Source organism: Glycine max, chromosome 12 (genome assembly GCF_000004515.6).
Source record: "Glycine max cultivar Williams 82 chromosome 12, Glycine_max_v4.0, whole genome shotgun sequence".
In the NCBI taxonomy this organism is placed as follows: domain Eukaryota; kingdom Viridiplantae; phylum Streptophyta; class Magnoliopsida; order Fabales; family Fabaceae; genus Glycine; species Glycine max.
In genome coordinates, this window is record NC_038248.2 from 31218176 (window position 1) to 31233231 (window position 15056).

At 38.2% G+C, this 15056-nt stretch overlaps 1 non-coding gene across 1 annotated transcript; it reads left to right on the forward strand.

Moving 5' to 3' along the window:
- Positions 1–4624: 4624 nt before the first annotated feature.
- Positions 4625–4731, forward strand: LOC112998601 (small nucleolar RNA R71). The gene has a single exon (XR_003263695.1). It is a non-coding gene; the product is annotated as a small nucleolar RNA R71 (small nucleolar RNA).
- Positions 4732–15056: the final 10325 nt, after the last annotated feature.

Below are 15056 nucleotides of genomic sequence, written 5' to 3' on the forward strand. Positions count from 1 at the left end.
CGGATTTCATCTAACTCACTCAGTTGCAACTTTCTTTCCTCACCAGCTTGATCCATAGAGAAATTGCAAGTCTTCACTACCCAGTAAGCTTTGTGCTCAATTTCTACTGGAAGATGACATGCCTTTCCAAAGACAACCCGATAAGGAGACATTCCTATGGGTGCTTTGTAGGCAGTCCGATGTGCCCAGAGAGCATCATCAAGCCTGGTACTCCAATCTTTCCTGCTTGGCTGCACAATCTTCTCTAAAATTCGCTTGATTTCTCGGTTAGAAATTTCTGCCTGACCATTGGTCTGGGGGTGGTATGCTGTGGATACCCTGTGTACCACCCCGTACTTTTTAAGCAGGGAATGCATTGTCCTGTTGCAAAAATGGGTTCCTTGATCACTAACAATTGCTTTAGGTACTCCAAACCTGCAAAACAGATTAGACCTGACAAAGTCTGCGACAACTTTAGCATCATTAGTTCTAGTGGGCTTGGCTTCCACCCATTTTGAAACATAGTCAACTGCAAGGAGAATGTAAACATAACCAAAAGAGACAGGAAAAGGACCCATGAAATCTATACCCCAGACATCAAACACCTCACAGAATAGCATAGGTTGCTGAGGCATTTGTTGTCGCCATGTAAGTGTATTTCCTGCTCTCTGACACTGCTCACAAGTGCTGCAGATCTTCACGCATCTTTAAAGATGGTGGGCCAATAAAAACCACAATCAAGCACTTTGCGAGCTGTCCTTTGAACACCCAGATGACCTCCCGGTGCGGAAGAATGACAGAACTGCAGGACTGAGTCAGTCTCATGATCTGGAATGCACCGTCTAATGACCTGATCACTGCACAATTTCCACAAGTAGGGGTCATCCCAGATAAAATGCTTAGCATCACTTTTAATTTTATCTTTTTGGGCCTTAGATGCTAAGGGAGGAAAAACAGAGGCAACTAAATAATTGACAATGTTAGCAAACCAGGGAGTAGAAAGAGAGTCAGAAATACTATACAATATATACAAATGATCATCCAGGAAATCATCCCGAATAGGTGAATCCACATCAGATACACGTTCGATCCGACTCAAATGATCAGCAACTAGATTTTGTGCTCCGCTCCTATCACGGATCTCCAAGTCAAACTCTTGGAGCCAGAGCATCCATCGGATCAACCTAGGCTTAGAATCAGCCTTCTTCAACAAGTACTTTAAAGCTGCATGGTCAGTATAAACAATAATGCGGGTACCAAGCAAATAAGATCGAAATTTTTCAAGAGCAAAAACTATGGCTAGAAGCTCCTTCTCAGTAGTAGTATAATTTGCTTGGGCAGCATCTAAAGTCCTAGAAGCATAGTATATCACCCTGGGCAATTTATCAATTTTCTGAGCAAGGAAAGCCCCCAATGCATAATTTGATGCATCACACATAAGCTCAAAAGGGGTTGTCCAGTCGGGTGCCTGGATGATGGGGGTGGTAGTCAGCGCTCTTTTGAGGCAATCAAAAGCCTCTTTGCATCTGTCATTAAAGTCAAACTCCACCTCCTTTTGCAACAAGTTGGACAATGGAAGGGCTACTTTGCTAAAATCCCTTATAAAGCGCCTGTAGAATCCTGCATGACCAAGAAAAGATCGCACCTCTCGCACACAAGAGGGGTAAGGCAATTGTGAAATAACAGAAATTTTTGCAGGATCTACTTCAATACCCTTATTGGAAATAATGTGGCCTAAAACTATACCTTGCTCAACCATAAAATGACATTTTTCAAAATTTAGAACAAGGTTAGTTTCAATGCATCTATTCAAAACTTTTTCCAAACTATTCAAACAACCATCAAAAGAGGATCCATATACAGTGAAATCATCCATAAACACCTCTATGCAATTTTCTAAAAAATCACTAAAAATACTAATCATGCACTGCTGGAAGGTACCAGGGGCATTGCACAGGCCGAAAGGCATCCTCCTATAGGCAAAAGTGCCGAAGGGGCAGGTGAATGTGGTCTTTTCCTGATCCTCAGGAGCAATAGTAATTTGCATATAACCAGAAAAACCATCAAGGAAACAGTAGTGGGATTTACCTGATAGGCGTTCAAGCATCTGGTCAATGAATGGCAGGGGAAAATGGTCCTTTTTGGTAACCTGGTTCAGCCTCCTATAGTCAATGCAGACTCTCCAACTGTTCTGCACCCGAGTAGGAATTTGCTCCTCCTTCTCATTTTTTATCACTGTGAGGCCGGTCTTCTTCGGGACTACTTGGACGGGACTCACCCATTGGCTGTCGGAGATAGGATAAATGATTCCAGCTTGCAAAAGCTTGGTTATCTCCTTCTTCACTACATCAAGAATCACCGGGTTGAGTCTTCTCTGTGGCTGTCTCAAATTCACTCTCAGATTCACTCTCAGCATCAAATTCAGACATATGATCAGTACAATTTCAGGAAACAGTAGTGGGATTTACCTGATAGGCGTTCAAGCATCTGGTCAATGAATGGCAGGGGAAAATGGTCCTTTTTGGTAACCTGGTTCAGCCTCCTATAGTCAATGCAGACTCTCCAACTGTTCTGCACCCGAGTAGGAATTTGCTCCTCCTTCTCATTTTTTATCACTGTGAGGCCGGTCTTCTTCGGGACTACCTGGACGGGACTCACCCATTGGCTGTCGGAGATAGGATAAATGATTCCAGCTTGCAAAAGCTTGGTTATCTCCTTCTTCACTACATCAAGAATCACCGGGTTGAGTCTTCTCTGTGGCTGTCTCAAATTCACTCTCAGATTCACTCTCAGCATCAAATTCAGACATATGATCAAGTACAATTTCAGACTCAATGCATGAAGAGTGAGAGGCATGCAGATTAGAATAAAGATCAGTCATGTATTCATCAACAACATGGTCAATTATTTTAGCACGAAATACAGAAAGATCTTCAGATGGGTATTTCATAGCATCCAGAATATTAAAATGAACAGTTATATCACCAAACTCCATGGATAGTGTGCCTGCATAAACATCTATCTTAGTTATAGCAGTTTTCATAAAGGGTCTACCTAGAATGATGGGAACTGATCCCTGAGAAAATCCATCTTCCATATTCAAAATATAAAAATCAACAGGGAAAATCAGTTCACCAACTCTAACTAAGACATCTTCTATGAAACCAACAGGGTAGGCAACACTTCTATTAGCTAAATGAATTACCACATCAGTTGACTGCAAGGGACCTAGAGATAGAGAATTAAAAATAGACAGAGGCATAACACTAACAGAAGCTCCTAAATCTAGCATGGCATTGTCAAACTTACTATTCCCTATAATACAAGGTATGCTGAATGTACCTGGATCTTTGCATTTTTCAGGAATTTGAGGAACAGATTTACCAATCAATGCGGAGACATTTCTGCCCATGCTAATCCGTTCACTTCCTTTAAGCTTCCGCTTATTTGTGCACAACTCCTTCAAGAATTTGGCATATCTTGGAATTTGCTTTATTGCATCCAACAGAGGTATGTTTACCTCTACTTTTCTAAACGTTTCCAAGATCTCTTTCTCTGCCTCTTCCATTTTTTTGTTGGAAACTGCTCTTGGAGGGAATGGAAGAGGGGGAATGTGCTGCTTCTGCAAATCAGAATTACCTGTGGAAGAAGATTCACCTGCACAGAAATTGTTAGGTAAATTTTTGTCATCACCTTTTTCTAGAGTAGAGTGAAGTTTGGCAGGTTCATTTGCAGATGAGGAAGGTGCTACAGGTTGAGGTCCTTGACACTGCTTTCCCGACCTCAATGAAATGGCACTGACATTTTTGGGATTTTGGACAGCTTGAGAAGGCAGCTTGTCAGAATTCTGGGACTGTTGTTGATTCAATTGGGTAGCCAATTGTCCCATCGATTGGTTAAGCTCTGAATGGAGGCTCTGGTCTCTTGCTGAAACTGCATGTTTTGCATAGTCATTTGCCTCACAAGTTCTTCGAGGGAAGGTTGTGGAGGGGCCTCAACTGTTGGTTGTTTCTGGGGTTGTTGCTGTTGTTGGATTGGTGGAGGAATGTATGGTCTGCTTGGGCTAGCAGCATTTTGGAAGGAAGGAGCATGCTGCTGTTGTTGTTGTTGAGGGCTGGACCATCTGAGGTTAGGGTGATTCCTCCATCCAGGGTTGTATCTGTTGTTGGAGAGGTCATAATTGTTCTGCTGTGGTTGATTTTGCTGCTGAGGTTGAGGAGGTCTATTGTAAATATTTGCAGCATAAGCTTCAGGCAGCTCGATTGCTCCAGGTTGCTGCATGGAAGGGCAAAGGTCTGTATGGTGGTCAGCAGAGGAGCACAAACCACAAACCCTTGCAACAGGTACAGATTTCTGATTCAAGTCCAGCTGGGTTACCAAGTTAACCAATGCATCCAGTTTGCCTTCAAACTTCTTAGTCTCAGATGATGCAGCTGAGTTTGTAGCTACCTCATGCACTCCTCTAATGACTATGGCATCATTTCTGGCGCTAAACTGCTGAATGTTGGAGGCCATCTTCTCAATTAAATTTCTGGCTTCAGCAGGAGTCATGTCTCCAAGGGCTCCACCACTGGCAGCATCTATCATACTTCTCTCCATATTACTGAGTCCTTCATAAAAATATTGCAGAAGAAGTTGTTCTGAAATCTGAGGGTGGGGGCAACTGGCACATAGTTTCTTAAATCTCTCCCAGTACTCATACAGGCTCTCTCCACTGAGTTGTCTAATACCTGAGATATCCTTCCTGATGGCTGTGGTCCTAGAAGCAGGGAAAAAATTTTCTAAGAATACTCTCTTAAGGTCATCCCAACTCGTGATGGACCTTGGAGCAAGGTAATACAGCCAGTCCTTTGCCACTCCCTCTAATGAATGAGGAAAAGCCTTCAGAAATATGTGATCCTCTTGGACATCTGGGGGTTTCATGGTGGAGCAGACAATGTGAAATTCTTTCAAATGTTTGTGCGGGTCTTCACCTGCAAGGCCATGAAACTTTGGAAGCAAATGAATCAGTCCAGTTTTAAGAACATATGGGACATCCTCATCAGGGTATTGGATGCACAAGCTTTCGTAGGTGAAATCAGGTGCAGCCATTTCCCTTAGAGTCCTCTCACGGGGTGGAGGTTGTGCCATGTTCTCAGAATGTGCAAAATCAGAATGCTCAGAATCAGAATGCTCAAAATTATAATGCTCAAGATCAGGATGTTCAAAATCACCAATAACAGAATGCACAGATTCACCAGTAATGGAATGCTCAGAATGATCAAAAGGTATAAAATGATGCCTAACTAATCTATGAAATGTCCTATCTATCTCAGGATCAAAGGGTTGTAAGTCAGATGGATTGCCTCTAGTCATACACTACATTCAGCATGCACACAACTAGTTGCCTTGTCATGTAAATAAAGGTGTAGGTTTGAACTACAGCTACCCTCAAATGATATCCAAATGACTTGAAATTTTGTGAGCAACCTTATAAAATGATGAGAAGATAGCACAAAAAATTTCAGACAAAAATTCAAAGTCTAACTATGAAAGCTAAAATTGGTAGGTAAAGAAAAATAAGTGAATAAAACTTGAAAAATAAAAAACTTTTGACAGAATCGCTTTTTTTTTACGATGGAGACCTCAGCCGGCCATAGGCCGGCCGGCTGCCATGGCGTAGGAAATTTTTTTCTACCCCAAATGCATATATAATAATTGCGATTCTGATAACCGGAGCAAAAGTTATGGCCGTTTGAAGTTTTGACAAACACAAAATTTGCTAGTTTTTTTGGAACTTTCAAATCTGACCAAACTAAAGGCTCTAGCTATTTTTCCCACAAAATATGGATTAAAAGAAGTTACCACAAAAAAATTCAGCCAAAAATAACAACCCTAGCAACTAAAACAAAAAATCCCAAATAATTCAGCATGGGTGGTCGCTAAAATCCGTCTCTAATTGATTTCTACTACTACTTTGTTTTTCCGCAAGCTGATTTCTACTACTACTCTGTTTTCAAGCACAATCTTCACAGCAAAACACCCAAGACTGAAACAGGGGAAACGCTTAATGGGAAAACTGAAACAGAACACACATTAAACAAAATACCAAGACACTAAACAACACTAACACACATACTAACACAATACTAACAATTAAACATAAAACACGAAAGGATTAAACACACAACACTAGCTAGCTATTATGAACCTTTGGACACTGCTCCCCGGCAACGGCGCCAAATTTGATCGAGGCCGTACCCGAATAAAATAAACATGAAAATGCAGTAACTAGGAAGTGATCCAAGGTCGTTTCCCAACGAGCAGTGACAAGCCAAATGTTCATAATATACTTGCAGTAACAGTAACGATGGGGGGGGTTTGGTTGTTTGGTAATTAAAGAGCAGAACAAATAAAATGGAATACGAAACTACTAATATTCAAAACGGGTTGTTTCCTCTGATTCAGAAGCCACTCTCTTATCCTGGGTTATGGAGAATTCGTCCCTAACAGTCAACCACTTAATCCAACCCTATTTCAATTTACTAAGCGAAAATCAACTTAGGGTTTTCAATACGTGATTAGGCACCACATACACCAGTTAGCCCTTCGTCCATTAAGCATGAACGCAAGTTAGGCTCAGAGGCAATTAATCGAACACGAAGTGTGCACTGATTAATATTCACGAAATTGGGATAACTGGTGAAGGGAAAACTGCCAGGAAACCACATTACAAACGAAACCTCAAAGAGAGTTGGGCTTCGTCCTCAAAAGGAAACAACACCAGAAAATCTAGCCTTCCATGGATTCAAACAGAAAACGCAAATGGAACATGAAGCAGAAACGTAAATGAACAAGAACGTAAATGAATAGAAACGTAAATGAAAGTAGAAGAAGAAGCAAGAATGAACTCGTAATTAGAAGCAGAAAACAGAAATTTGCATTAAGAACGAAAACTGTAACAAGGGAACAGAAAAACGTGAAAACCTAAAACCAAAGCTCTGAATAATGAAAATAGCATAACCGAATGCCTTCACGAATCCCAAGGCAACTATTTAAAAAGAGTCACTCAAAGTCACTGGGCCCTATTACAATACTCTGGCCCAAAACGAAATAAACACTAAACAACATAAAATAAAATTGCGAAATTTCCTAATTAGAAATTAACTAAGGTAAGCGCTGCTTTATTTGCCCTCTTCAAGTCCACAACCAAAATCCGGATTAAGCCCAATGTTTCATTAATTCCTGAAATTAGATTAAAAACATCAAATTAGCTAAATGAGCCCAAATAATAAAACTGCCTAATTAATTGACAATTAAGATCAATCAATGATTAAAATGGTGCAAAAAGGGTTTAGAAAATAGAAGAAAATGATGGCACATCAGTTGCATATGCATGTTTTTTGGTGGAATTGTTTGTTTTTTGGCATTGATGTATAATATTTTTTGCGTCTTATTGATTTTGTTATCAGTTTTATTTAATTGTTCGTAACATTTATTTATGTTTTACAACTTATGCAGCTATTTCTGGTGCTGAGTGTTTGTTGGTGCTTTACTTGCGTCATTTCTTTGCTTTGTTTTTCATGTAGGTATATTCATTACAGTCTATGCGGCTTTGTGTTCAGCATATGAGGTTTTGCTTTTGTTGCCTATCGTTTCTTTGCTTTGTTCTTCATGTAGGTATATTCATTCTAGTATGTGCAGCTTTGTGTTCTGCATATGAGGTTTTGCTTTTGTTGCCTTGCTGCTAAGTTCGATTCCATGTGTATATGAGCTTTTGGTTTTCTTGCCTTCCTGCTAAGTTTATTTGCATGTGTATGTTTTTTAGTGGAATTGTTTTTTTTTTTTGTTGTCATGCAGGTGGTCCCTGAGGGTACCTTTTGTCCTTTGGTGGGGTTATTTGCCAGGTTATTAATGTTGAGTGTTCGATGGTGTTTAACTTGCTTTGTTTCCTTGGTTTGTTTTCATGCAGGCATCTTGCGTTCCAGTTCACCTTTCCTCCTACTGACACTTGCACTTTTGTGTTCTGCATATGAGGTTTTGCTTTTGTTGCCTTCCTGCTAAGTTTAGTTGCATATGCATGTTTTTTGGTGGAATTGTTTGTTTTTTTGCGTTGATGTATAATATGTTTTGTGTCTTATTGATTTTGTTATCAGTTTTATTTAATTGTTCGTACCATTTATTTATGTTTTACAAATTATGCAGCTATTTCTGGTGCTGAGTGTTCGTTGGTGCTTTACTTGCGCCTTTTCTTTGCTTTGTTTTTCATGTAGGTATATTCATTCCAGTCCGTGCAACTTTGTGTTCTGCATATGAGGTTTTGCTTTTGTTGCCTGTCGTTTCTTTGCTTTGTTCTTCGTGTAGGTATATTCATTCCAGTATGTGCGGCTTCGTGTTCTATGATGGAAGCTTGCTTGTGGGGCTTCTATGGAGGCTGGATCTTTGAGCTTCAATGAGGTCCTTTAATGGTGATTTTCCACCATGGAGATGCAGCGGAAGACAAAGGAGAAGAGGTGAGAAGAGGTGCCATCCACTAGGGAATAAGCCATGGAAGAAGGAGCTTCACCACCAAGATGAGCCTTGGATAAGAAGCTTGGAAGGATGCTTCAATGGAGGAAAAGAAAGAAGGAGAGAAAGAGAGAGGGGGGAGCACGAAATTGAAGGAATAAAAGAGGGAGAGAAGTTGAACTTTGAGTTGTGTCTCACAAGACTCTCATTCATCAAAGTTACAACAAGTGTTACACATGCTTCTATTTATAGACTAGGTAGCTTCCTTGAGAAGCTTTCTTAAGAAAACTTCCTTGAGAAGCTTCTTTGAGAAAACTACCTTGAGAAGCTAGAGCTTAGCTACACACACCCATCTAAAAACTAAGCTCACCTCCTTGAGAAGCTTCCTTGAGAAGCTAGAGCTTAGCTACACACACCCATCTAAAAACTAAGCTCACCTCCTTGACAAAATACATGAAAATACAAAAAAAAAGTCCCTACTACAAAGACTACTCAAAATGCCCTGAAATACAAGGCTAAAACCCCATACTAATAGAATGGCCAAAATACAAGGCCCAAAAGAAGGAAAAACCTATTCTAATATTTACAAAGAAGAGTGGATCCAACCTTGACCCATGGGCTCAAAAATCTACCCTAAGGTTCATGAGAACCCTAGGGCCTTCTTTAGTAGCTCTAGCCCAAGCCTCTTGAAGTCTTCTATCCAATACCCTTGGGGGGTAGGATTGCATCATTCTGCATATGAGGTTTTGCTTTTGTTGCCTTGCTGCTAAGTTCGGCTCCATGTGTATATGAGCTTTTGGTTTTCTTGCCTTCCTGCTAAGTTTATTTACATGTGTATGTTTTTTAGTGGAATTGTTTTTTTTTGTTGTCATCCAGGTGGTCCCTGAGGCTACGTTTTGTCCTTTTCAGATTGATGTCTAATATGTTTTTGGGCTTATTCATTTTGTTATCGGTTTTATTTTATTGTTCCTACCATTTATTTGTGCTTTTCTTCTCGAACAGATCTGGCTTATACAACTATTTTCTGGCTGTTGTAGGATGGTATTCATTCTTAGTTAGGAATTCTTTGCTCTGTTGCAAGTTGCCTATTAATCATTCGGTGGAGTGGAGTCACCACTTAAACCAGAGGCATTTTGCTCATCTTTGATGCATTTTTGGCCTGCCTTTGGTGGATCTATTTGCTAGGTTATTAATGGCGAGTCTTGGATGGTGCTTTACTTCATTGGTTTCTTTGTTTTGTTTTTGTGCTTTTCTTACTTGGTTTCTTTGCTTTGTTTTTTATGCGGCCAGTTCTTTTCTCCCTTGCAAGTTGCCTATTAATCATTGGGTGGAATGGAGGCACCACTTAAATCTGAGGTATTTCACTAATTTTTAGGCATTTTTCCCCTGCCTTTGGTGGAACTATTTGCCAGGTCATTAATGTTGGGTCTTGGATGGTGCTTCACTTGCTTTGTTTCTTTTCTTTGTTTTTCATGCAGTCAATTCTTTCCTTGCTGGGAGGTTGTCTATTAATCAGCTGGTGGGATGGAGCCAGCAACTTAATCTGAGGTATTTTGCTGGCCTTTTATCCATTTTTGGCCTGCCTTTGGTGGGGTTATTTGCCAGGTTATTAATGTAACTTATGGGTTAAGATTTCATGCTAGGTACTAAACTGTAATTAGAGTAACTTATGGGTTAAGATTCAATCTTTAATTTATTGTGCCATTGCTTCTTATATACGATATATCTAGCATATATGCATCATTGCTTCATGATGATGAGTACTAAACATTAATTAGAATGTGTTGTTTGATTGCTTCTGAATTCTGATACTGATGTGATATATCTAATATGTTCTATATCGAACATAAAGCATCATTCCTTCATGGTAAGTACTAAATTGTCATTAGAAAGTATCTTATTAGTTAAGATATGTTCTCTTAATTTGTTGTCATAAACAACACTTTCCACGTAACCAAATTACATCCGAGCCCCACACCTTCTCATTAATTCAATAAAAATAACATTGTTTGACTACACAGATAAGTTCCGAGATTGCAAAAACCGGATACAAAATCTGAAAGAAACACAGGGTTGGGGTGGTGAGACCCATAATTAAAAGGGACAAAAATTTATATGAATCAAGAGAAGTTGTTGAATCAAATGACAAAAGGATCGAACAAAGGGAATTCTCTTAATTTGTTGTCATGAACAACACTTTCCACGTAACTAAATTACATCGAAGCCCTACACCTTCTCATTAATTCAATAAAAAATACATTGTTGGACTACACAAAAAAAATCCGAGATTGCAAAAAACGGATACAAAATCTGAAAGAAACACGAGATTGGGGTGGTGAGACCCATAATTAAAAGGGACAAAAATTTATATGAATCAAGAGAAGTTGTTGAATCAAATGATAAAAGGATCAAACGAAGGGAATTGAGAGAAACTCCTGGTGGACTAGAACCACCAATTAAATAAAAATGTGCTCCAACAAAATCAAAAAGCAAGACAAGAAACCCACAGAGGTTCAACATTTCTTTTGGTTGGAAAAGTTTGAAAAAAAAGTTGCAAAACATGCAGATCACATATGAATATATATACGAATAGACGTTAGCCCAAAAAGAGGAACAAAGCCATAAATAAAAACAACCCATGGAAAATAATCGGACGCAGCAACAATCACGAGAAAAAAAATTGCAAAACATGCAGATCACATATGAATATAAATAATCCGACGCAGGGACATCCACGAAAATAAATAAGTTGTTCAATGTGCATGTCAAACGCAATGAAAATACTAATGTCATTGGATGATATCAGAATATAAAATTGTTCAAAATATTTAAAAATTAAAATTACATTTCTTCAAAGTTGATGTCGTCGTTCTCCCATTCAATATCTTTCTTATCCAGCAGTTCCCATGCATGGTCATCAAACCGGTAGTAGAAGACTACCTCATCTCCGGGGATCAATTTTTTTTCATCAAGTAAGTGGAACCATGGGTCGGCAACTGATGGGACATCATTATGGATGGTGATGTCCCAGTGGGTGCGTTTTGCCAGTCCTCGTTGAAGGGTGATAAATTTCTTTGAAGCATGGACAAATCTTGATGCTGCTGCTGGAAGTATCTGTATGGAAAATGAAAATGGAAAGGAATGGTCAAACAGTTTGATCAGAAAGGAATGAGCAGGCAATGGAACGAAAAAAAAAATCAAATGATCATAGATGATTAAAGGTGCAGTGAAACCCACCAAGGGGAGGCTACGCTGTATCATGTCCTTTGTGACATCAGCTGTAAAAATATATCTCCTTTTTTATATAAGGACCTTTACACACAATTGCCTCTATGTAGGTCCGATGACATGAACCGAGAAAGTAGTATTTTTGTCAGAAGCAACACAACGGAGAATGACACTCTCATTTAGATCGTGTGCCCTTCTGTATTCCTTTAGGCCATCAGCAAAAAAACATTTGCCACCGTGCCTCCTTACTCGAATGAAATATTTGTTGCCATCATAGTGGAATAAAACATACTTTGGGTATCTGTACAACCATTGCCTATGAAAAGAGAATGGGACTTGCAGAAGGTTCTACATTGAAAAGCAGTCAACAGAAGTAGACAATAAAAGAATGAAAAATTATGTTAACTAAATGATGTTTGTCAGTGCGAATCCTAACCTTTTGAACATGAAATGGTGCAGTGAATCTGATGATGGCTAAACAATTGGATGACTGCAACAGGAATGAAATAAAAATAGTAAGCAACCAAGCAATTAGAGGAAAATAGATATAACAAAGATTAGAAGGAGGAATCGCAGGAAAAAAGTTACAATAGTTGAGTTGGATCTGGAAGTGCTCAGGTTTGTATGTTTATTTAAGATACAAGGGAGTTTAAAAAGCAATGTGGTATATATATATATATATGCCACAACTGATAGAGAAATCTTGCGCCAATTAAATGGCCACTCCTCGATGGTTAATGTAGAATAGAGTGGCGAACAGTCGCAACTGATAGAGAAGTGTTGCCCCGATTAAATGGCGACTCCTCGATGCTTGGTGCAGAGTAGAGTGGCGAACAGTCACAGCTGATAGAGAAGAATTGCAACAATTAAATGACAACTCCTAGATGGTTGGTGCAGAAAAGAGTTGCAACATTTTTTTTATCTAAGTTTTTTATTCTTAATCATACAGGCAAACGCGAAAGGAACGAAAAAACTCATGAAGTTTGTTAATTTTAATCAACATTTATTAGTTTACCATTTTTTTACTAACACCCAATTTTCATTACTGCGTTTAATCAAATAAAAAATTAGAATCGATTGCATGTCACATATTAATATGCATATATGTATAGTTAAAACTCATATAGTTTGGTTACAAAAGCTTTGCCTCACACCACAAAATTGACTTTCTGAAATAATATATTTATTATACATAATATAATTACTTTGGTAACACCTGTCATATTAAATATATCGTGATTTTTTTTGTTCATATATTTGTTTTCCTGCATTTTTATAAATATCAATGTTGCTTCTGGACATTGAGTCAACAAAAAAAAATACTTTGGCTGTCTACACTACCACAGATACATTCACAATGATTGATATGACTCTCCATATCCAATTTTCCCATGCTGCATTGAATGCTCGACAATCCTTAAATTCATTCGTATTGCGGGACTTATACATTTTCACCAACCACTATGTCAATTCAACATTTATTCTCCACAAAGCACTTCTTCAACACTCAACAGATATTCAGTTTTCATTCCTTGAAGAAAAAATAGTAAAACTGCTCAGAGACTGGCTTCAGAATCATCCGCTGACTTAACGAATACAAGTAGCAGTTCTGATTCATCAACTGCTACAAGCAAGGTCAATGTCAAAGCAACTAGGTTGTTGGTTGCTCTACGTATTGGTGGACGTATCTTTTTTTTCTTAAATTGCTTCCAGGTGTCATGTGATGCTGGATTGCCGGTCCATTCTGTTTTCTTTCTTCTTCATTGTGTTTTGTTTTTTTCTTTCTTTGTTGCCTTTGTTTCTTCTTCATTTTGTTTTCTCTATTTCTTTCCTTCTTTTTTTTTTTGTTTTCCATCTTAGTTTGTTGTTTTCCATATCAGTTCTGTGTTTTGTGTTTTCCTTTATGCTTATATAGTTAAAGTTGAGATTTTTGTTTTCAGCTATTATTATTGTCCGTTTTTGGTTTTTCCTGTTCAACTTTTGTTTCGTCGATTATGGTTTTTGCTATCGGGATTTTGTTTCATCCATGCATGCTGTGTTTGGCAAGCAATGTTGTTTATTTTTGCTGTTTTGGTTTTGCCTTTTCAGGCTTTGTTTCGTGCATGCACTATGTGTTTTGCAGGGATTGTTGTTTCAACATGGATTTGGTATTTGACAGAGCAATGATGATGATGGGTCGAATGTTTCCTAATATCTATGCATGTTTAGTTGTTTCCTTTTTTCCCCAATTCTGGCTTAGCTTATGTCATTCGGTGTATGTTTTGGTTGTGTTATAGCCAGATACCCATAGGCTACAAACGCATCACAGATTCCATGACTAACTTAGCACATCCATAATTTAAAAGGAAAAGAGTGCAGTGAGCCAATCCCATGACACAAATTTTCCAATTAACATCAATCATGGCCATAACGAGAAGAATGTAGCACATGATTCTCCAATCAGCTTCATAACTATTTTAAAAAAAAACCATATATAACATGTTAGGAAATTGTTATTTGTTCTGTTTTTTCATGACTTTGAGTGTCTTATCACGTTACAAATCCTTTTTTTACCATTATTCTTTACCTCAATTGTGTCTGGATAGGGAATAATACTGCTACAATTCGAAATTTCGACCTATATTGGTCTCTCATATTCAATAATATTTGTTTGCTTTCTGGCCAACTGAAACAATCTGAAAACTTGGCCATGGCTTTTTTATTTTGATTGTTAATCCAGATTCCATTGGAAAGATACTTTATGTCAGCAGCCTATTTTCATCTCAATGTTTAATTCCAAAATAGACTTAATGTGAGCTGTTAAGTTAGGCATGAGTATTACCTTGAAAGTTTGATCCAAAAGATTATAACCACATTTACACCAATCAGAATGCTGCATAACTTTTATATTTGTTTAGTTTGGAAGTTTTTCATTTTAGTCATTCGATGATACATTGATTCATTTAATTATGTTGTTGTCATTCTCCACATATTTTAAATTTTACTATTTCAATACCATACTTGATTTATATTTTTGCATTTCCTCTTACTGCAGATTCAATATCAAATTCACACAGAACCATTAATCCTACAATTCACTACAGTATTCCGCAATGATATGGTAATGTTACATACCAATTGTTTTTATTCTTTATTCAGTTTCATATTTGCTTTCTTGCTATGATTTTTTTGTAGGACATGATAGAAGTTCTGTCTTTTTACCACCGACAATGGGCACCAGATTACCCTGAGTTAGTTACTTTTAGATATGACGGAATAACATACCAAATCAGGCTAAGGCAGCATCATGGAAAAGTCTACTTTGCGGAAGGTCTGGACGAATTCAGAAAATATTTATCAATTTTTGAATTTGTGATCATTAA